This window comes from Zea mays, chromosome 8 (assembly GCF_902167145.1).
Source record: "Zea mays cultivar B73 chromosome 8, Zm-B73-REFERENCE-NAM-5.0, whole genome shotgun sequence".
NCBI classification, from domain to species: domain Eukaryota; kingdom Viridiplantae; phylum Streptophyta; class Magnoliopsida; order Poales; family Poaceae; genus Zea; species Zea mays.
In genome coordinates this window covers 171536228-171561300 of record NC_050103.1, presented here as the reverse complement: position 1 = coordinate 171561300, position 25073 = coordinate 171536228, and the positions used below count along the sequence as shown (strand labels likewise).

Here is a 25073-nt window from a genome sequence, read left to right as displayed (position 1 = left end):
CCTGGAACATAGAGCACCTCCGAAAGTTCTACCCCTAGCTGTATTTCAAAACAGCCGAAGCGACCATGTATTCTGTATAATGGAAATACGTCATCAATAAAGAGAGATTTCAAAGATACTTGGCTCATTTATGATTGACTTGCATTCTTACTTAACTCGGGGTGACCACTATGCCCTACAAACGGAGCAATCGACTTAAGTCGGCAACGACTTAAGGCGGTGCAACATGCTCACGCTTACTTAACTCGGGGTGACCACTATGCCCTACAAACGGAGCAATCGACTTAAGTTGGCAACGACTTAAGGCGGTGCAACATGCTCACGCTTACTTAACTCGGGGTGACCACTATGCCCTACAAACGGAGCAATCGACTTAAGTCGGCAACGACTTAAGGCGGTGCAACATGCTCACGCTTACTTAACTCGGGGTGACCACTATGCCCTACAAACGGAGCAATCGACTTAAGTCGGCAACGACTTAAGGCGGTGCAACATGCTCACGCTTACTTAACTCGGGGTGACCACTATGCCCTACAAACGGAGCAATCGACTTAAGTCGGCAACGACTTAAGGCGGTGCAACATGCTCACGCTTACTTAACTCGGGGTGACCACTATGCCCTACAAACGGAGCAATCGACTTAAGTCGGCAACGACTTAAGGCGGTGCAACATGCTTACGCTTACTTTACCTAGGGTGACCACTAAACCCTACTAACGGAAGTTACCGGCTACAAGTCATTGACAGCTTAAACCAGTATAGCATACTCGCGCTTATACAGTTCAAGGGATGATCTCCATATCCCACAAGCAAACTTCATAATCATCATGCAGCGTTACCACAAACTTGCAAACTAATAAATTTTGATACAATAAGGGAGTAATCACGTCATTCGAATGATAAGCCGATAACCTCTAACGAATACTTGATCATGCTAACTGCGCGCTCAGAGCACGCGAACTGTTTCTTTATTTTCTAATGTCTTTCTCAGGAACGACTGACGAAGAAGGGCGATTCGAGGAATCAGGGGCAGCATTCACGTCGGCTCTTATATCTTCAGGGACAGCCACGCCGGGTCTTCTCATCAAGATTCGTCCCGCCCGAATGGCCTTGTCCAGGGCCTTATCGCGCTGAGCTTTGAAAGTGACAGCAGCTTCTTCAGCAACTTTAACAGCCTGCTGAGCAGTCTCCAACTCCTGAGCAACGGATTTCTTAGAAGCTCGGAGTCCCTTGATGGTGGCGTCCTTTGCCGATAGCAACTGAGTAAGGCGAGCCACTTCGTCCGAAGATTCTTGCAGTTGACGGCGCTGATTGTCAAGCTCCTCCATCGTAAAACGGTGGCTCCTCTCCAAAATGGTCAGCGAGTTACTGGAATCTCGGTACAATCTGTCCAAGTTGTCGCGAGAAGCAGCAAGGATATGTTTTTCTTCCTACAAGCAAAAATCAAACTCATTCAGAATCCAAAAGCATGACAAGGCAAAGCACAGGTTCGTAAGCTACCTTCTCAGAGTCAAGCTGAGCATGGAGAGAAGAACTCAGAGCGTTGGCATCATCCAAAGCCGCAGAGACCTGACTCAACTCGATCTGACTTTGAGAATACTTCTCCTCGAAGTCAGCGCATCGTCGAGCCATTTCAGCTTGATCTTGAAAGTGTTTTTCTTCAAGAACTGAGATCTGCCGAGTCATCCCTATCAAGAGGTATTCAAACAAAATGAGGTCAGAAGGTAAAACAACCTACGGGCAAGAGCAAAGAAGAAGAAGAAAGGTCACTGACCAGCATTGGTGGCCTCCAACTCAGATACACGACCCCGAAGCAACACCGGATTCCAACACTCAAGAGATGAAGCCACCTCCGGGATGGAAGCACCCTGCGATTTCAGTTGACTGGCCAATCCATTCACCAAAGCCTGACGAGAAGAACAGATGAGCATAATGACAGCAATTCATGCAACATAAAGATCAAACTAAAGCACAGCACAGCACCTGGAGGTTGGAAAAGAACGAAGGGATCCCCAAGTCAGGAGAAATCAGCTGATAATCAGGTGTCAGACCACCACCCGAAGCAGTTTGCAGTAGACCAGCAGGAACGAGCTCAGTACATTCAGCAGAGCTTAACGCCAGACCAGTGGGGATGCTGCCCTCCAAAGCGACCCCCTGGTCCGGAGTTTGAGCCACCATCATGCCGCCAGAGTGTGGAGGTGAACCCACATGAACATCCATGGAAGTGCAGGAGGGAGACCTCGCTCGGACACCCTCGGGGGCTGGGTCAAGGTTGGCACTGCCCACTTGAGCCGGGTTACCCCTGGCAACACCCTCGGGGGCTGGGTAGTGGCCTACGCTCCTCACCTGAGCTGAGTCCTCCCCGGCGACACCCTCGGGGGCTGGGCACATGTTAGCACTATTCAAAGGATCCAAGCTCTCTGCCGTGACCACCTCTAAGGTCGACGGGCCTTCAGCTACCTCCGCAGGATCAGGACGATCCAAGTCATCATCCCGGCCCTCGAGATCGTGCTCTAAGGTCGACGAGGCACGGGACGACCTCAACCCAGCATCTGGCACGACCGCACAAGTTTCTGTTGCATCAACGTCTGCAGGTTCCAACAACAAGTTCTCAGGGACCATATCCTCTAGAGCTTGATCAAAATTGGCCATGGACAGTTCTTGCAGACCAATAAGAGCAGACAAGGCAGGAGAAGGAACCCCACTACTACCGCCGCTAGCGACGAACTGCCGACTGTTTTTCCGAGTCAATGGAGTTTCATTCTCTTCCTCCTCATCTTCCACGGCAACAGCACAAACAGCACCCTCATTGGGGTCAGCAGCAGGCGGAGCACACCCATTGGGATCAATGTCAGCTAGGCCAGTTGCAGTCATTTCTTCGATAGCAGGAGCTAAGGTGCTGGTATCCTCATCAAAGCTGGACACTCGCCGGAGGCGTCTCCTTTTCTTCTTCTGCTCATCAGCAGAAGGCTCGGGCTGACTGGTTCGGCTAGGGCGCCTCGGGCGAGTACTGACAGATTTCGAGACGTCCAAGGTCGCATCAACCTCTGGAAGAGGCACCACTGCCAATGTACCATCAGGACCAGTATCAGATGAATCCTCAGCTAGCAGATCGAGCATATCATTTATGTCTGCATCACTAGGGTTCAGGGGCACTTCAAAATAAATCTGCCGTTCATCATCAGGTATCTCCCCGAGCGAAGCAACTAAGGAACGGACCTCTTCAGCAGAAGGTCGCACTCTAGGACCCAAATTGCTATCTGTCACGGGTGGATTGGACACAAAAAGAGTGAAGGCTTGGGAAGAAGGTAGGTTCCAAGCCGAGTATGCCACTGGAGCTCCAACGTTTGAAACTTTACCCCTGAGGATCATTTCGAGTCGGCTCACCAAATCAACAGAAGGAATTCTCCTATTAGTAACTCGGGTTGAGTCGGCCAGCCCTCGGTAAATATACGCCGGATAGGCCCTGTCTTTCAACGGCTGAATGTTTTTGAAAACAAAATCTGTGACCACAGCTTCGGCAGTCAGACCTCTTTCCTTCAGTAGGCCAACTTCAGTAAGCAACACGCCCGCCTCGGCTGCTTCTTGGTCCGTGGGAGATTCAGTCCAACTCGGAGTACGAACGTCTGCCTGTCTCCCTGAGCGGGAAGGGAGAGAATTTCCATAATTATCCATTATAAACCACTCGAGACGCCAACCTTTAATGCTGTCTTTGAGGGGTATCTCGAGATACTCGGTCTTCCGCCCCCGGCGCATCTCTAAACTGGCACCTCCGACCAATTGATGTTGCCCCCCGGCCATCCCAGGACGGCAGTGATACAGATACTTCCACAAGCCAAAATGCGGCAGCACGCCAAGATAAGCTTCGCAAAGGTGAACGAAAATAGAGATTTGGAGAATGGAGTTAGGGTTCAAGTGAGTCAGGTTGATGTGATAAAAATCAAGGATACCACGGAAAAAAGGAGATATGGGAAGGCCGAGGCCGCGAAGAAGGAAAGGAGTGTAAACCACTGACTCGTGGGTATCTTCAGTTGGGACAGTGGTCCCGTGGCAAGAACGCCAAGAACAGAGTTCCCGTGGAGGGAGAACCCCGATGGAAACAAGGCGGAGAAGCTCAGCTTCAGAAATCACAGACATATGGTTACCTGCGAAAGGTAACTGACTGTTGGGGTCGATGGCGGGGATCACTGCAGCAGACGAGTTCGCGGTTTTCCTCTTGGGCGCCATCTTGTTTCTCGCTGGCGAAACAAAGCAGGAGGCGAGTGGCGGAGGAGACTCAGATGCGGAAATGCAAGAACTAGGGCACGGAAAGCAAAGGCGGCTAAAAAGCGCGACTCTTAAGGGATATTCTTGAGCCAGATACCTTTTCAAAAGTGCCCAGTCATCACCCAGCGGTCATCTCCGAAATCCCGGCATGCCACGTGGATATCTAACAGTTATTTCCAAGAAAGCTGATGTGCCACCTAATCACTCGGCCATTTTCCTCAAAGTAACTTGAGAAGCTGGCTATCACTCGGCGCTGCCTCTAAAACGCCGACCACGTGTTCGATCGCCCGGCATTACTTCTAAAATGCCGACGCCGACCTTCAATCACTCGGCGTTGCCTCTAAAACGCCGACCACGTGTTCAATAGCTCGGCATCACTTCTAAAAAGCCGACGCCGACCTTCAATCACTCGGCGCTGCCTCTAAAACGCCGACCACATGTTCGATCGCTCGGCATTACTTCTAAAATGCCGACGCCGACCTTCAATCACTCGGCGTTGCCTCTAAAACGCCGACCACGTGTTCGATCGCTCGGCATTACTTCTAAAATGCCGACGCCGACCTTCAATCACTCGGCGTTGCTTCTAAAACGCCGACCACGTGTTCAATAGCCCGGCATTACTTCTAAAATGCCGACGCCGACCTTCAATCACTCGGCGCTGCATCTAAAACGCCGACCACGTGTTCAATCGCTCGGCATTACTTCTAAAATGCCGACGCCGACCTTCAATCACTCGGTGTTGCCTCTAAAACGCCGACCACGTGTCCAAACACTCAGCATTACTTCTAAAATGCTGATGCCGACATTTAATCACTCGGCGTTATTTCTAAAATATCAGCCCCGTATTTTGTCGCTTGGCATTACTTCTAAAATGCCGATGCCGACCTTCTATCATTCGACATTGCCTCTAAAACGCTGGTCTTATGTTCGATTGCTCAGTGTTACTTCTAAAAAACGCTGATGTCAATCTTCGCATCGCTCGACGCTGTTTTTTGCTATATCAAAAGAATCGGTTCAACATTCAGCAAAAGCAGTGACAAGTCATCAAAAAGAGGGGATAAGCGACAATCTTCATTAAAAGGAAGTTGACGAGTTACAAACCAACTCTTTACGAGTTGGTACTTCCCTAATTCTACACTACATCACTACTACTACTAAACTACAATATACTACTCTACATTACTACTACTACTAAATTACACTAATTACTACTACATTATTCTAGCTATACTAAACTATACTAATATCTAAGAAGACCAGTGGCGTCTAGCCACTGGCCCTGCCCCTGCTCCTGCCGCCGCCGCCGCCCTTGGTGCTGCCCCTGCTGCTGCCCTTGGTGCTGTCCCCGCTGCCGCCGCCGCCGCCCTTGGTGCTGCCCCTGCTGCTGCCCTTGGTGCTGTCCCTGCTGCCGTCGCCGCCGCCCCTGCCACTGCCGTCGCCGTCGTCGTCGTCGTCGTCGTCATCTTCACCCTCGTCGCCGCCGTCCGAGTCCTCCTCATCCGAGGAGTACTCCGACTCATCCGAGCCTTCGAGCCCGGCGCGCTCGACGGCCCGGATATATGTCCAGACCTCCGCGGCTATCCCCTGGGAGTCGTCCGAGTCATCGGACGACGCCGGGGGAGAGACGGGAGCCGGAGACCCCTCGGGCTCGGAGGAGAACTCCTCCTCCGAGTATTCTGAGTCACCAAACTCCTCCGATGGAGGAGTCGGCTCACGCTTGCGCTTGTTGTTCTTGCCCATGGTTAAAGTTTTGGGAGAGAAGAAAGGGAAGAGGCAGTAAGGAGCAGCGAAGAGATGTGAAGAAACCAGAGAAGCAAAGGGGTTATTTATAGAAGGGAAAGGCAACCGCTCACTTCTAACCGCGGTCACTGAACAGTCGCAAGGCATTCAATAAGCACTTCCACCCACCCGAAGACACGTCAGACGGCGGACGCCGTTTCGTGCAACTCTACACCCATTGGGACTCCAGTCAACAGCGCAAAGGATATGATTACACTAGCCGTCCCATCGCATTACTACTCAGAGGCAACTGGCTAAAACACTCAGCGTACCAAGCCGTCCCTTGCCCACACCCATTGGGGGGGGACGCCCAGGAATTATCAGTATATTTTTCAAACGGTCACATCCGTGCAGGGCATGCAGTGAATACCTCAAGACAAAAATGAGATATCAGTAAGGATCAGAGGAAAGCCAAATATAACCAACAAAGTATAAGATATGGCCGACAGAAGCGACTTGAAGACTAGACAGAGAACGTCCATCAAATGTCCAATCAGTCACAGAGCAAATAAATTACACTACCTAGCGAGATATGGATGGATTGCGAACTCGGCTGCAAAAGACAAAATACATGCTGACCTCTGAAGCATATTATTGATGACATAGCGCGGATGACATCATGCCAATTTTTTACAAGCAGAAAGGATAATTTTCAGCAAAAGGACACAGAAGGAAGACCTTCGAGTGGATTATCCTCAAAAATCCACTTGAAGGTCGGGGGCTACACCCATTGGGTGCACCTTCGGTGCACCCCATGGATTATCATTCTAAATCAATATAGTGCCGACCTCTAAGGCGTGGAGCAAGATTGGAAAGATCAATCCTCAACTGAGATGCAGGAGCGCGAATGGAGATAATCTTTGGAGAAGACCTTTGAGTAGATTATCTTCTAAAATCTACTCAAAGGTCGGGGGCTACACCCATTGGGTGCACCTCCGGTGCACCCAATAAAATCCAGGGTCTTACAATCTAAAAATGCCGACCTCTAAGGCACAAGCACAAAACCAAACTTTGGTCGGACGAACGATCAGAGTCAAAAAAAACAGCAGGAAGTCATTTTTTGGACCTTGGATCTTTGGGTCGATTACCTCTAAATCAACCCAAAGATCGGGGGCTTGTGGGGGATAGATATCCCCTGGGTCCACTAAAGAAGTAATAGGCCTCACGAAAGGCCCGAGGGCCCAACAATTCGTAAGGTCATTCTTTCGTGGGCCTAGGGAAAGACCACCAACAAAGAAGAGAAGACGTGAGACCCGGACGGCCCACAACGTCGAACGAATGAATCACAACAAAGACCCGACTTTCCCGCGCTGAAGCCCCATGCAGCGCAGCCATGCGAGGATAAGTCGGCAAGGGTTACGTAGGGATAAACTCAAAGAGGTTCACTATCTTTTAGCTACTTGTTGTTATCATATCACATGCACTGCTCCACGGTCGAATATATAAGGCCTAGGGGGCACCCCTTCAGCACGATCGACTCTGTTCTACTTAGCCACCCACAAAAACTCTCTGCGCCCTCTACCCAGAGAATCCTCTTGTAACCACACTCATATACTCACCAGGACGTAGGGTATTACGCACTTCTAAGCGGCCCGAACCTGTAAATCTTGTCCATTGTCCCTCGTGCGATCGGCACGAACCATTTTGCTACAGTTGTCGACACCGTCCTACTCCTAAAAACACCTTGAGGGGCAACCCCGGGTGTGCGGTCGGACCCAAAACACCGACATACGCATCAGGCACGGGCGCCATCCATGGAACCATCACCTGCACACACACAATGTTACATATTATATCAATCACGACAATAAATATAACGGGTAAAACAAATTGAATACTAACCTCACGATATTGATCCTCAGTCAAATATATCTTTGAGGACCCTTCCTTTTTATTCAAGGGGCCTGCTTCTTCCGGATGCTTTTGAAAATACAGGTTTGTAGCCTGAATTCTCGCATAGTATATGGCATCCTTCACCAGCTTCTTTGCATTGTTTTGCAAGGCACGTTCAGCATGCCCCATGTAATCCTCTCCATCAGGCAACCGATATCGAAGCTACAACATAAAGAATACAAATGTTATAAGTCATAGATTTACAATATTAAGAAACATAACAAAAATAATAAAGAATTCATACCCAAAAGTCATTACGCACAAGTCCCTGTCTGTCGGTGTGGTTTCGTTCCTTTTTAAACTTGTACTCATCCCAGGTACTGACGAGCACCTCATCCTCGGTATCACCGTTTGACACCTTCACTATACCAGGGTAGTGAAGGCGGCAAAGAGAACCCAACGTAAGGTTAACCTGAGTGTGGTGTCCCTTGCCGTCAAAGGACAGGTCCTCCCAATTCCTGCATTACACAAAAACATTAACAATACACATAATAGTTATATTAGATAAGTTAATATATTACACTCACCGATCTCCATGTGGCATGATTAAAGTCCTATCAGCCTCTCGCTCTATCGCGTGACGAGGCTTTACTGAGTGGCTTTTTCTTGAGCGACGTGTGCGTGTCGCTGAAGAGCCTCCCGAGCCATCATCCATCGGGTTGTCAGCCGGTTCGCCCTGTTGGCCCCACTGGTCCCACGCCTGTTGCTGCTCTCTCTGGTGGTCCCACTGGTCCCATGGCTGGTGATGCTGTGCGGCCTGGTCCCATGTCACGTGCTCCACCTCCTCATTGTGCTGCTCAGCCTCATTGTGCTGCTCCTCCTCAATGTGCTGCTCCTCAGTGTGCTGCTCATCCTGGTACATACAACTCAAGATTTATTTGTAAATATGTAAACAAATTTATTTGTACAAGATATGTTACCTCATCTCCATGTACCGCGCTCAATAGCTCTCGACGTCTGCTGCTGCTCGAAGAACTGCCCTGAAAAAGGCCCAGGCCCTTGAACAACCCCTTCACTGACTTCTTTGATTTTGGCGGCATCCTGCATAAAAAATAAGAAATTATTCATTAGTGCATCAAAATGACATAATACTTAAAATATAAACAAATGAAATAACAAAACAACTTTACTTGTTAAATATCATCAAAATCAGGATCTATTTGTTCTCTTCTATGCAGAGGTCGCCATGTAACTTTTCTCCTAACAGGTTGTCTTCTCCGTCTCTCGGGAAAAGTTAAGTCGTTAACGTCTGCAACTAGTGAATCTAATGCCGGTGCAGGATCAATATGAAAACTAGTTGGCAACTCTTCTTCTTGAAACACCTCATCAACCTGCTCAAGGTGACCAATTTGATATTCGTCCTCACCAGGAGTGTATAGGCGTTCTCGGGGATTTACATTGTACACAACCCTCTATTTAGACAACTTTTTGCATGGATATGTCGAGAAATAAACTTGGTCTGCTTGATGGGCAAGGATATACGTGTCGTGTCCTTGAAGCAATTTCTCAGGTTGGATCTGTGTCATCCCAAATTCGGTCCTATAATACTTCGGGTCATACCATTTACACTCAAAGAAAACTAGCGCTAAAGGCTTATTTCCAGCAAATGTAATCTCGATTATATTTTTGATTTTCCCGTAATAGCAGGCTTCGTGTCCTTCCATGTCGGTTGCCCTAGTAACGACTCCACTATTTTGAGTGGCGGCCATAGGATGACTTGATTCGAAAATGCTTGAACGAAAGCGATATCCATTGACGTCGTAACGTCCATAGCTTTTGGCAGTTACGCTTCCAATAGATAACTGACGTAAGTCATCATTCAAATTCATTTCCTCCCCAAACTGTCAATCATGCCACAAAGCATTAGCAAATTCTGTAATATTAGTTAAATGAAATTAGCTCTCGGAGCCACATAATTAAGACTTACACGGTCCCGAAGCCACATAATGAAATTAGGTCGCCCATGCATACCATCGCGTCGCAATTTGTCTATGTCTCTCGCTGTTGGCCTACCGAGACACCTCATGTTTTGTTCATCAAACTCGCTGTCAAATATTATTGTATGACATGAGATATTTGATAACATAAACTAATTCACATATGAACAGTTTAAGAAAACAAGTCTTACACAAAGTATTTCTCCACCTCAGGCATATTCGTGAACATGTACAGTAAAGCAGACTTCCGTTCTTCCATACTGAGGTGATATGCCTTGGGTGGACCAACGGCTTTGCCGTTTGTCTGAAAAATCGAAAGATCACTACACGGAGGCATCTCTCGTTCATCATCATGGTACCTTTTCTTTCGAGCAAATACATTATGTTCTTCTGCAAAGTAACAACTTGTGAAGTGTGCTACCTCCTTTAGTTTAAATTGTTCCGCAATACATCCTTCAACTCTTGCCTTATTGCCCACCATTGCTCTAAGCTTCTTTAATGCTCTTTCTATATGAAACATCCACCTATACTGAACAGGACCACCGACCTTAGCCTCATATGGAAGATGTATAAAGAGATGCTGCATAGGATTGAAGAAACCCGGTGGAAATATTTTTTCCAATTTGCACAAAAGCACCGGTGCCTCTTTCTCCAGCTGTTCCATCACATCTCTTCTGATTTCTTTAGCACACAACTGTCTGTAGAAATAGCTAACTTCAGCTAACGTTTTCCACACAGCTTCGGAAATGTATCCACGAAACATTACAGGCATGAGTCTCTCCATAATTATGTGGAAGTCATGGCTCTTCAGTCCATTCATCTTCATTGTCTTCAAGTTCACAGATCTTCTAAAACCAGCGGCATAACCATCGGGGAATTTAATATCCTTCATCCACTTCATCACTTCTTTCCGTTGCTTAGATTTCAGACAATAGTCAGCTTTTGGTTTGCCTCCGTTTTCTCTAAGCACTTGGGTTGGACGATCACATATCACTGCTAAGTCCATGCGTGCCTTGTCATTGTCTTTCGTTTTATCAGGGAAATCCATGCATGTATTTATGAGGGCTTGGCAAAAGTTACTCTCTTGATGCATGACATCGATGTTGTGCATCAAAATCAATGACTTAGCATAAGGAAGCTCCCACAAGCCACATATGTGAGTCCAGTTATGCTCCTCACCGAAACCTTGATACCTTTTCCCACTCTCGTCTAGGACAAGTTTCATATGCTCTTCTGTAATTTCTATCCCACTACGTCGCTTGGGCGGTCCCTTCGTGACAATGGTGCCCTTCCTAAATTCCTTTCTCTGCCTTCTGAAGGGGTGATTGAAGGGTAGAAAACATCTATGGCAATCAAAGTAACATATCTTGCCACCAGCACTAAGACGAAAACAATCTGTATCTTTAGCACAATAAGGACACGTCAATCTACCATGCACGCTCCATCCAGAGAAAATACCATACGCCATAAAATCATGAACCGAGAACAGATATGCAACACGAAGATTGAATTTCTGCTTCTTGAAGCAGTCATAGGCTTCCACACCTTGCCATAGCTTCTTTAACTCTTCAATCAGTGGTTGAAGCATCACATTGAGGCGTACGCCAGGATGCTCAGGCCCAGGTATAACAAGACATAGGAACATAAACTCATATTTCATGCAAAGAGCAGGTGGAAGGTTGTACGGTATGGCAATGACAGGCCAACATGAATACGACGCAGCGGTCATATTGAACGGCGTGAAACCATCAGTTGCCAAGCCGATACGAACGTTTCTTGCATCGCTGGCAAAATCTGGATCAAATTTGTCAAGAGCCTTCCATGCATCACCATCTGACGGGTGCACCATTAACCCATCTTGTCTGTCCGTACAATCTTTATGCCACCTCATGTGCATAGCGGTCTTTCTCGAGAGAAACAAACGTTTCACTCTAGGAGTGAGAGGCATGTACCGAAGCTGTTTATGTGCAACCTTTGTCACCACCTTCTCCCCATCTTCATTTACAAGCTCCACGTACCTCGACTTCCCACATTTTAAGCATTTCTGTTCTCGGTCATGTTCCTTCCAAAAAAGCATACAGTTGTCTTGGCAAACATCAATCTTCTCATACTCCATACCAAGACCTTCAAGCAATTTCTTGGACTGGTACATGTCTTTGGGCATCTTGTGACCCGTAGGAAGAACCTCGCTAATCAAATCCACAAGCTCCTTGTAACAATTAATTGAGAATGCAAACTTGGATTTGATTGACATCAGTCGGGTCACGAATTCCAGTACGGTCACGTCAGTGTGCCCGTGAGAGGCTCTTCTGACGCTTTGAGTAGGTCGAAAAACTTCTGAACCTCCGGTGTAGGTGAATCATGATGATCTGGTGCCAGTTCAGGCTGCAGATCCTCAAGCATCTGGTCCATCCTATCAACATCATCTTCACCATCATCAACTTCTACTTCTGCTGCTCGTTCAACATCTTCACCATGGAGATACCAGACCTTATAGCCTGGCACGAAACCATGCGAACACAGGTGTAGTGTGACCTGCCTCTTTGTGTGGCTCGTCATATTTCTACATTTATTGCATGGACACCTAATATTATCTATTTGTGACAAAGCAGCTGCATGGTCCAGAAACATCTGCGTCTTGACAAACCATTCACTTGTATGACACCCACCCTTCTTGAAACCTTCATACATCCAATCACGTATATCACCCATTGTTGCGGCTGTGTGTACGAGTAAAGAGTGCGTGTGAGACATTTATGTTTCTACACGTCACACATATATCTATAGGTAAGTAGTAAAACTATATATATATATACATAACATCACCTTCATCACATTAACATGATAATAATTAATTAACAATATTGCAACATCCAATTTTAAGTCAAATAATACTAACAAATAACATGTGATATTAAAACCGACGAAAATTAACATGTGATATTAAACTAAAAAAATGTAATCGTATTACAGTTAACTCCCGTCGGCCATAAAAACCGACGAAAATAAACAATAATCACACTCTAATCAAGCCACATAAACTAACTCTAATCACACTCTAATCACATTAAAGCTAACTCCCGTCGGCCATAAAAACCCGACGAAAATAATCACATTTATTTACATATAGGTAGGATTATACCTCGACGAGGGCTAGAAGCGGCGTTCGGGCGGACGGCGGCGCTTCGGGACGAACTGAGGGCGTTGGCAGCCTCGGGGGCGGCGTTCCGGCCTCGGGTGGCGGGCCTCGGATGACGGCGGCGCGGTGGCGTGGCGGCTCGGCGGCCCGGCGGCGCAGGAGCTCGGCCACGCGGGTGCTCGGGCGGGCGGCGGCTCGGGGGCACGGGCGGGCGGCGGCTGGGGCGCGGGCGGGCAGCGGCTTTGGGGGCTCGGGCGGGCGCCGGCGTTGGGGCGCGGGCTGGCGCCGGCGTTGGGGCGCGGGCGGGCGGCGGCTCGGACGGGCGGCGGGGGCACGGGCGGGCGGCGGCGTAGGTGGCGCGGGCGGGCGCCGGCGTTGGAGCTCGGGCGGGCGGCGGCTCGAACGGGCGACGGCGGCTCGTCAATTTCAGCGAGAGAGAGGAGGAAGAATGAGTCCGCGCGGGCTCGGCCGTTGCTCTAAAACCATTAATCCCCGTCGGCCTATGACGTGGCCGACGGGAATTAAATAACCCCCGTCGGCTTAGGGACAAAGCCGACGGGAATTACTAAACCCCGTCGGCCAGGGACGTGGCCGACGGGAATTAAAATAATTCCCGTCAGCTAGTTGACGACCGACGGGAGTTACTTAATTCCCGTCGGCTTTTACACTGGCCGACGGGAATTAAGCTGGCCGACGAGAGTCAACGGAATTCCTGTTGTGCTATTGGGACAGTTGCAACAGTGAATTTAATCAAATAACTAGTTGTATATGAGCACAGTTGCAAAAGACAGGAATGATGTCTGCGGGTTAAAAGTTAAAATTATACAGTTGCAACTTATGTGATGGACCAGTTGCAAAAAAATGTACACTGCAGTTGCAAAAAGTGGAAACATCTGAGTTGATAATCTAGAACACAAACTGCTTATTCAAATGAAATGTATCTGCATAAAATACAACAATTACTAATTGCAATCAACGGATAATACTAGTTGCAACACTTGGGGAAAAAATGGGGATTACCAGTCTATTACCGAAGATAACAAAACAAATCCAAAAATGGGGACAGAGAAACGGGAGAGGGGGCGGATGTGCTTACACGGCGGCCGCAGCCGCGCGCGCAACGGCTCCAGCGGGCTACGTCGCCGGGAATGTGAAGAGGTTCTGTCGGGAGCCGTTCGCGGAGGAGCCGTGCGCGGAGAAGTGGGGCGGGGGTGGGGGCGGGAGCGTGCGGGAGGGATGAAGACGAGCGCGGGCGAGCGCGCAACGGCTACGGCGCGGGCTACGTCGCCGGGGAAGAGAAGATGTTGAGCCATTCGCGGAGGGGCGGGGAAGTGAAAAGGTGCTGTCGGGAGCATGCGGGAGGGACGAAGACGAAGCGTCGGTTCGGCCTGGGTGGGGCGGTTGGCTCGGACCAGATGCTCTTGGGCGCGTAGGTTCGGCCTAGGTGCATTCTCTATATTGAATGCACCCAGGTGTAATATATAAATACAGTATACATATATTGTGATTGTATAGAATTTCTGCAGAGAATCTAAAACCATGGAGGCAAGTGTCATTTTTTAACGTCCCACCAACTCTGTATAGAAAGCCTTACACTTATCCAGTTTGGTTAGACTAAGCAAACACAATAATATGATACACAAAAATAACATGACATTTCTAGTTGGTTGATATGTTTCTGAAATAGTGGATTAACTTGATATCTGAAAACTTAAGGAGTCGTTTGTAACCGGTATGTTCTCAGACCTCTATCTCTTTCTTAATATCTTTACTACTATTAAGACGGTAAGGGGTAGGCTTCCATTCGTGGTTCTGCCATTCCCATTCCCATTCCTCCCACACCTGTGGCATTTCTCATCTGTGTAATCTGTGTTGTGATTCCCATTCCTCCCGTTGCCATTCCCATTCCCGCATGTGATGCACCGCTGTGGCATGTGGGTCCCACTGCCGTGACCCGTTTCCCATTCCCAACTGTGTTCCACGCATGTGACCAAATTTCCGCGACCAAATTTTTTACCAAAAAAGCTAGCTGCGTGGGTCAAAGCTCGCGGCCAACCAAGACTACACATGTTGTGTGCACACTAGACCTTATAAATAGGTGTGTGCGCAGTTTAGTGAACAATGTGGTACTATTTTTAGCTTGCCAATACGAAGTACACGCTTCCTGGGAGGCCCATCTGTTTGTTGTGGCCCAGACAAGCCCACAGTCGACGCAATTGCCCTGGGCTCTGAAATTGATCAGCGGACTCCCCCACCCCCGTGCTCCGTCTCGCCTCCACCGCCCCACCCCCGTGCGCCGTCACCACCGCCCCATCCCCGCGCGCCACGACCTCCACAGCCCCACGCCCCCACCCCCGCGCGAGCCCACGTCGTCGAGCTCACCACGCACAACCGCCTTTGTGACGCTTGCGACCGGTCCCAAGCCAGCCTAGACCAGTGGCCTGCCGTCGTTCGTCGCAATTTGCCTTTGCCGCGGTGAGACCTGTTCGTGCTTTGCTCCTCCTCACCCTCTCCTCCGCACGAGCGTCACACAACCACTGCTCCCTCTCCAGCAACGCCCCTGCCCTTCCCCAGTCCTCACACGCGTTTGGATCTCCTCGCCTCACACGCTACACCTTCTCTCGCACGCAGCCGCCGCACCGTCGACCCCAACCATTGCCACACGGAGGTCCGCCTTGGGCCTCCACGATGCTCCATACACGCGGTGGAGGGGCGCCAACTTCCTTGCCATGGGGGAGCACAACGGACACAGTGGAGGGCGCCCAGTCTGCGTGCCAACTTCCTTGCCACGCAGTGGAGACTGGAGGCCCCTGTGTCGTCGCCTACACCCCTACGCCTGCACACCCGTCAACGCCATCAAGTGGAACCGCATCAGCACCAGCGAGTGCCCCCTACTCGTGCTCTCAGTAAGTCAGTAGTCAGATCCCTTAATTCGGTCACTTTGCTTCAACACTTCAATTCATGTACATACATGTTAGCATTTGATGGATCGATTCAACACTTGAAATCCTGGCTGAGATGGCTTGTTGTTGGTTGCTACATTATGGTTGGATCAGGGGAACACTCCTGACTGCCGTTCTCATATTACGGCGAAATATGGGGCACTTGCAATTCTGAGATTTTATAGTACTCATTTAGTGTAGTGGTTATGCTGGTAGGTAGTGTAAGACCATGCCCTGAGCCATCAGCCTGCGGGTGCTCTTGATCTAAATTTTGCACTGATTGGTTGATGAGCTTTATCTTATCCATAGACGCTGATGCACTGTCTACAATTTGGATGCCATTTAGGGCTACTGAGGATATGCATGTCCTATCTCTGGTGCCGGTATTTTTTCTATTAGTAAACCAGAGCTTTATTTTCAAAGAGAAAATCAATTTCAACAAAATAGAATGCACCACTTCTTGTGCTGCTGAAATTTGTTTCTGAGAACTACATGATAGTGCATACTTGCAGTTTAATTTGTTTCTGGGTATTAATTATCTCTGTCGGAGATTGAGCTGGCAAGCACTTTTGTACACTTTCTGACATTTTATTCTGCACTGTCGTGCACATTCTATTGGCTTTATGTTTTTATTACTTGACAATGCAATTGTATGGTATCACCAGTAGTATCTAACATGCGTACACATCTATTGGGCTCAAGTTGAATTTGTAGCTTCACCAAACAAACCATACGCTATATGTCCCTTAGAAAAACTATGCTACCATGGATGTTAGTTTTAGCTACCTTCCTGCCAATGCTTAGAGTTATTTACAATATACACTAGGGCAATCAGGCTAAAATGTCAACTTCTAGCCTTTCCATCATGTTATTTATTTGTATTTACATGCTTACATATGCATCAACCAAAACCACATGTTATGGTGAAGGACAAGATATCCATTTATTTCTTGCAGTGAATGATAGAGAACTTTACCCTCTTTACTTCATAGTTTCTTATCTCTGCTCTTTTCATGCCTTGATGGTTTTATTTCCCTTCTCACTTCTTGTTTTTACTAGGAACTATCAGATGTAATTATTTGGGGATACTTCTGGTTTTTGCTTGTTCTTTTTCTTGCAGTCCTCTTGTCTATGTCTGGAATTACAAGTTCAAGCTACTTGTTTATAACTAATCACAGGACACTTTCCCATTTTTAGGCAGTGAGGCAATGTTTGCTAACCTTGGTCACTTTACAAGTACATCTGTCTGTGCCTAGGTTTGTGTCTTCTTCTTTATCTGGTTCTTGCTTTATTTGTTGATTATTTTGGCTCTGCTACAAATCCTTGCTCGAGCCACGATAGTGTTTGTCGTGTGTGTGCGTGCGCAGCATGACACTGTTTAAGTTGTCGATCTCACGGATAAAGCTGCTACGGAATCGGTGGGAGCTACAGCTGCGCCATCCTCGTGGTCGGCCAGGAGCCCCCACCGCACGGATCAAGGTACACTCGTTGTGAAGGGATATGCTTGGATCAGAGTAGGGGTGGGTGAGGGTGAGGACTGTCCATTTATCACCTTCAATTTTTTTTATATTTGATTTGGATTTTGACACTCTCCTTTCTTTTGCTTGCTTTTCTCGTTGGATCTGACTTGAGGATGTGATGACAAAAAATACCTACCTATTTTTAGATCCCTGACAAGAGAAACCAATGAATACTTCTGAGCCTTGCTAAGATTTTTCTTTTTTGTTTGGTTTAGGTTCTCTATGCTTAAAAAAGGAAAGGAAGGTAGGATTTTAGCCATGCTCTTATAGAGTGACTGGTGCTCAAATCTAGAAATTGATATCACCTTAGGTTTCGGTTTTGAGTGCTCACTTCTCTGAATCTGTAGTATGGCAGTTTGATTAAAGTCTTAGTATAAAATGTCTTCCAAATTTCACGCATTAAATAAAGCAGCATCGGGATGGCCATTTCTTGAATTTTTTGTTTGTACTTTATTCAGGTGAACCAAAATTTTCTCCCAGGTCTTCGAACTGAAATACAGTAGTACTTTAGAACCGCAACACTACAACAAAGTTGCCACTGCATGTAAATTAGACAAACAGAGTGTGCACACAACCACTGAAAGACACATTTATAACCAAAATTCATAAGTTGGCACCAGGGACCCTAGGTCGCCGTCGAAGGCAGCGAGCCCCCACAACCCGCACATGAACTTCAACCCTCACACTACTTCGTCAAGGAGGTGGTCAAAGGCATCGACGAGAGCGACCTCCAAGGCTCCACTAGACGTGGATCAAAGTCTTCGCCACGCACAACGCCCACAAGCGCATCACCAAGCTCGAGAACATGTGCTGGCGGATCTGGCACCTCACGCGCAAGAAGCAGGTCAGGATTTCGCACGTCTCTTTCGTGGTTATAATCTCTCGCTGCTTGTTCTGTTTTGTTAATAATCTTGCTCGCCTCTCGATTCATGTTTTGTATCAGTTTGATCTCTGTTTTAGTTTGATCTTTGTTTAGTTTGATTTTTAAGTGTTCTCTGTTTACTGAATGGAGATGCATGATTAATGAAGCGCACACTTGTCGGTGTTTTGGAACCCGGGGGGTCCCTGGACCGACGAGTAAATCATCGCCGCGTGCCCCAGCCCAGATGGGTCGACGCGAGGCGAAACGCGAAGGGGGGAGAAGCAGCTGGAGGGAGACATGCATGGGAGTGTGGAACCCGCGGCCTTCGTGTTAGCCCCGCGCCCAGGTCGGGTGCGCTTGCAGTAGGGGGTTAAAAGCGTCCACGCGGGAGGGAGCGAGCGGCCTTGCGCGAGCGCCGTCCCGTCCTTCCCCGCACGGCCAACCCTCTGTAAGAGGGCCCTGGTCCTCCCTTTTATAGGCGTAAGGAGAGGATCCAGGTGTACAATGGGGGTGTAGCAGTGTGCTAACGTGTCTAGCGGGGGAGAGCTAGCGCCCTAAGTACATGCCATCGTGGCAGCCGGAGAGGTTTTGGCACCCAGTTCGCGTGATGTCGTGGCCGTCGGAGGAGCGCTGGAGCCTGGCGGTGGGACAGCTGTCGGGGCTGTCGCGTCCTTGCTGACGTCAAAATCAGAGTGACAACACGCACACAATTCGCAACAAAAGCTCACAACACAACCCGACAAGTTCGCAACTCAAATAGAGCTCTAGTTGCTCTCACAAAGAATCAAATGCGCGGAATCGAAGTCTTGGTGCTTGGGAATGCTTAGAGAATGCTTGGTGTACTCCTCCATGCGCCTAGGGTCCCTTTTATAGCCCCAAGGTAGCTAGGAGCCGTTGAGAGCATTCCAGGAAGGCAAATCTTGCCTTCTGTCGCCTGGCGCACTGGACAGTCCGGTGCACCACCAGACACTGTCTGGTGCGGATCTCTTTCCTTATATGGCGAAGCCGACCGTTGAAGATTCAGAGCCGTTGGCGCACCGGACACTGTCCGGTGTACACCGGACAGTCCGGTGCCCCCTACTAGTCGTTGGCTCGGCCACGTGTCCCGCGCGGATCGCGCTGCCGACTGTTGGCTCACCGGACAGTCCGGTGAATTATAGTCGTACGCCGTTAATCATCTCCCGAGAGCGAAGAGTTCGCCTATGAATGGCTCACCGGACAGTCCGGTGATTTATAGTCGTACATCGCCGGCGAAGTCCCGAGAGCAGCAAGTTCGCCAGAGCTAGCCTGGCGCACCGGACACTGTCCGGTGCACCACCGGACAGTCCGGTGCACCCAGACTGAGCAAACTTTGGCTGAACAAAGCCATCTCTTTTCCAATTTGATTTCTCCTGTTTCCAGCACTTAGACACAATACATTAGTTCTCAAAACAATGTACTAAGTCTAGAAACATACCTTTAGACTTGATTTGCACTTTGTCCATCAATTGGCATAGATTTACACTTAAGCACTTGTGTTGGCACTCAATCACCAAAATACTTAGAAATGGCCCAAGGGCACATTTCCCTTTCAATCTCCCCCTTTTTGGTGATTTATGCCAACACAACAAAAAGCAACTAAAAGAAGTGCAACATCAATACAAATGAGAACTCAAAATTGTTTTGATTCAAAATTGGCATATATGGATCATTCTTTGCCACCAGTTGGTTTTGTTTTTGCAAATCAACCTCAAATTCCTATCTCTAATTCAAACACAATTGTAGAGACATAAAGAGAGTTGTTCTAAGAGAAATTGATCAAAGATTTCAAAAACTCCCCCTTTTCCCATAATCAACCATTCTCACCACAAGAGGCCAACTTTTGACAAGAGAGACAATAAGAGAGTTTTGACAAACCAAAAAGCTCTATTCTACTATTTTCAAAATTTCTCAAGTGGTAGCTGATCCATTTATTATTGCTTTGGGTAGCTGATCCATTTATTATTGCTTTGGCCTTATTTTCTCCCCCTTTGGCATCAAGCACCAAAACGGGATCAATCTTGGCCCTTTAACCCCATTGCCTCACCAAAATCTTCAAATAAGAGTACAAAGGCAATAAGAGTACATGAGATGAACTTGAAATAAGTTACCCTCTTATCGGAGTGCAGTGGAAGTCTTTCATGTTCCAAGTCCACCTTTTCCCTTTCAAACTTCCTTTGAGACTAAATCAAGCAAACTCAAGCACACAGTTAGTCTCAAAGGGTCAAGTTGTAGCACATCTCCCCCTAAATATGTGCATCACTTGCAAAAGGACTTGTGAGGTCCGGGGAGTGTTTGTACAACTTGAGCACCACAAGTAAACAACAAAATGCATAAGGAACATGATCAAAGGCATAAACATATGTATGCTATAAATCAATCCAAGTTCCGCGAATCTAAGACATTTAGCTCACTACGCAGCCTGCAAAAGGTCTTCTCATCTAAAGGCTTGGTAAAGATATCGGCTAGCTGGTTCTCGGTGCTAACATAAAACACTTCGATATCTCCCTTTTGCTGGTGGTCTCTCAAAAAGTGATGCCGGATGTCAATGTGCTTTGTGCGATTGTGCTCAACAGGATTTTCCGCTATGCGGATAGCACTCCATTGTCACATAGGAGTTGGACTTTGCTCAAATTGTAGCCAAAGTCCCGGAGGGTTTGCCTCATCCAGAGTAGTTGCGCGCAACACTGTCCTGTGGCAACATACTCGGCCTCAACGGTGGATAGGGCAACGGAAGTTTGTTTCTTAGAATTCCAAGACACCAGGGACCTTCCTAAGAATTGGCACGTCCCCGATGTACTCTTCCTATCGACCTTACATCCAGCATAGTCGGAATCTGAATATCCAATCAAATCAAAGGTAGACCCCTTTGGATACCAGATCCCGAAGTAGGGCGTAGCGACTAAATATCAAAGAATTCGCTTCACGGCCACTAAGTGACACTCCCTTGGATCGGATTGAAATCTGGCACACATGCATACACTAAGCATAATATCCGGTCTACTAGCACATAAATAAAGTAAAGACCCTATCATAGACCGGTATGCCTTTTGATCAACAGACTTACCTCCTTTGTTGAGGTCGGTGTGTCTGTCGGTTCCCATCGGAGTCTTTGCGGGCTTGGCGTCCTTCATCCCAAACCGCTTTAGCAAGTCTTGCGTGTACTTCGTTTGGGAGATGAAGGTGCCGTCCTTGAGTTGCTTCACTTGGAACCCAAGGAAGTAGTTCAACTCGCCCATCATCGACATCTCGAACTTCTGAGTCATCACCCTGCTAAACTCTTCACAAGACTTTTGGTTAGTAGAACCAAATATTATGTCATCGACATAAATTTGGCACACAAAAAGATCACCATCGCAAGTCTTAGTGAAAAGAGTTGGATCTGCTTTCCCAACCTTGAAAGCATTAGCAATTAAAAAGTCTCTAAGGCATTCATACCATGCTCTTGGGGCTTGCTTAAGTCCATAGAGCGCCTTAGAGAGCTTACACACGTGGTCGGGGTACCGTTCATCCTCGAAGCCAGGGGGTTGCTCCACGTACACCTCCTCCTTGATTGGCCCGTTGAGGAAAGCGCTCTTCACATCCATTTGGAACAACCTGAAAGAATGGTGAGCGGCATATGCTAGCAAAATACGAATGGACTCTAGCCTAGCCACAGGAGCAAAAGTCTCCTCAAAGTCCAAACCTGTGACTTGGGCATAACCTTTTGCCACAAGTCGAGCTTTGTTCCTTGTCACCACCCCGTGCTCGTCTTGTTTGTTGCGGAACACCCACTTGGTTCCCACAAGATTTTGCTTAGGACGAGGCACCAGTGTCCAAACTTCATTACGCTTGAAGTTGTTGAGCTCCTCCTGCATGGCCAACACCCAGTCTGGATCTAGCAAGGCCTCTTCTACCCTGAAAGGCTCAATAGAAGAGACAAAGGAGTAATTCTCACAAAAATTAACTAATCTAGAACGAGTAGTTACTCCCTTGCTAATATCTGAAGGATTACGGGGAGGCTACGCTAGCGCAAAACAAAATTTTCAACCCCATAAAACCAAGAACTACTGCGGTTATAGGTCATGGAATTACCACTAGACACGCAGAGCAGTGGAAGACGTCTCGATGTAGACGAACGCGTCGAGCAGTGTCGTGCAGTCGTCGGCGTCCTTCACGTCCTCGCACGGTTCGTCCTAGTGCTCCAGATGTAGCACCTCCGAGGTATCCACACGTACAGGGAGGAAGCGCCGCGTACCGAACTGCTAGGTTCGCGACGACGGCTTGGCGAGGGTGAGGGGCGAGCGGCTACTCGTTTGCTGGTGGCGAATTAGGGTTAGCCTAACCGCGCCCCCGCCCCTCATTATATAGGCGTTATGATGGGCTTCTGACACCGAGGCCCATCAGTAACCCTAACGCCCAGTCTAATTTCGGATCTAATCCGAGTTAGGCTTCCTTCCCCTTAAGTGTGTGACCCTATAGGTTCACCTAAAAATAGACATAGCCCGAGTACTCTTACTTGGCCCAATAATTGACAGCGGCCTCTAGCAAGACATGTCAACTCCTATGCACATGTAAAGATCATATCAGACGAACCATTGCAACATTACGTACATGTTGTTCCCTTTGTCTCACGATATTTGGTCTGGCTCTAAGATGACCTCTCTTTCTCGATACTGTGAATTGGAATCCTTTCAATGGTTAACTCTTAACCCTAGCACGACCATGCATTTCTTGATCCAATCACTCGAGGGGCCCAGAGATATCTCTCTCACAAAGAGAGGGACAAATTCCATCTTGACTGACCATGCCTCACAGCATGCTTCCTGACAAACCCAAAACTACCTTTATAACTACCCAATTACGGAATAGCGTTTGATAGTCCCTAAGTAAGTCAATTCACATCTTGAGAACATGCGACAATCTCAGGTCTAAGGATACAATATTCATGTTGCAAAAAGAGAACTGTATTACAATATCTCACATTGGGTCGGTCTAGCCTCATGTCATACATGCGCCCACATTATTAGTTTAACATCTCCATTTTCATGACTTGTGAAATGTAGTCATCAACTAATACATGTGCTAGTCATCGACTCTAACTAGGGACATCATTTAGAATAACCATATAAGTAAAGAATCTCACAAACAATTCACATAATTGCTAATCAATACAAGGTGCCTTCCATGGATATTCAATTAAGCAATATATATATCATGGATACAAAGAAATATGCTCATCTCTATGATTATCTCTAGGGCATATTTCTAACAGTCTCCCACTTGCACTAGAGTTAATCTAGAAGATATCTAATACCCATAGATCTCATGTGTGCCTCATGCTTACGTTGTGGAAGAGGTTTTGTCAAAGGATCAGCAATATTCAAATCCGTATGTATTTTGCATATCTTTATCTCACCCCGCCTAACGAATTCTCGTATGAGGTGAAACTTCTGCAGTACGTGTTTGCTTTTCTGGTGGTTCCTAGGCTCCTTAGCTTGCGCAATAGCCCCATTGTTGTCACAGTAGAGGTTCAATGGACTAGATGCATTAGGAAACACACCAAGCTCGATGAGGAACTTCCTTATCCAAACACCTTCCTTCGCAGATTCAGAAGTTGCAATGTACTCGGCTTCTGTTGTAGAATCAGTCACAGTCTCCTGTTTGGAACTCTTCCAACTAACAGCACCACCATTTATTGTGAACACAAAACCTGATTGTGATTTTAACTCGTCTGGGTCAGTTTGGAAGCCAGCATCGGTGTAACCAGTTACAACGAGCTCCTCCTTACCCCCATATACTAGGAACATATCTTTAGTCCTTCTTAAGTACTTAAGAATGCCTTTTACCGCTGTCCAGTGACCCTCACCTGGATCAGCCTGGTACCTACTCGTAGCACTTATAGCGTATGAAACATCTGGGCGTGTACTTATCATGGCATACATGATTGATCCAATTGCTGAGGCGTATGGTACCTTACTCATGCGCTCCCGCTCATTAGCCGTCGCAGGACATTGCATCTGGCTAAGGTGTATACCATGTGACATAGGTAAGAACCCTTTCTTGGACTGTTCCATGTTGAACCGTTTCAAAACCTTGTCAATGTACGTATCTTGACTTAATCCTATAAGCCTCTTCGACCTATCTCTATAGATCCTTATGCCCAAAATATATGCTTCTTCCCCTAAGTCCTTCATAGAAAAACTCTTTTTCAGTGAAGCCTTGACGGACTCCAGCATAGGAATGTCATTCCCAATCAATAATATGTCATCCACATACAAGATCAGAAATACAATAGCGCTCCCACTTTCCTTCTTGTAAACACAAGCTTCTTCTTCATTCTGATGAAAACCAAGCCCTTTGACCACTTCATCAAAACGAATGTTCCAACTCCGAGATGCTTGCTTCAACCCATAAATGGATTTCTGAAGTTTGCATATCTTTCCAGCACTGATCGGATCGACAAAACCCTCGGGTTGTATCATATACACGTCCTCATCTAGGTTTCCATTAAGGAAAGCTGTTTTGACATCCATCTGCCGAATCTCATAATCGAAATATGTGGCAATAGCTAGAATGATCCGAATAGATTTAAACATCGCTACTGGCGAGAATGTCTCGTCATAGTCAACTCCTTGAACTTGTCGAAAACCCTTTGCAACAAGTCGAGCCTTATAGATGTGAACATTTCCATCCATGTCTTTCTTCTTCTTATAGATCCACTTGCATTCTATGGGTC

General features: G+C 47.5%; 1 non-coding gene across 1 annotated transcript; it reads left to right on the top strand.

Moving 5' to 3' along the window:
• Window positions 1–17581: 17581 nt before the first annotated feature.
• LOC111589999 (small nucleolar RNA R41) lies at window positions 17582–17664 on the top strand. Its single transcript, XR_004852296.1, has one exon. It is a non-coding gene; the product is annotated as a small nucleolar RNA R41 (small nucleolar RNA).
• Window positions 17665–25073: the final 7409 nt, after the last annotated feature.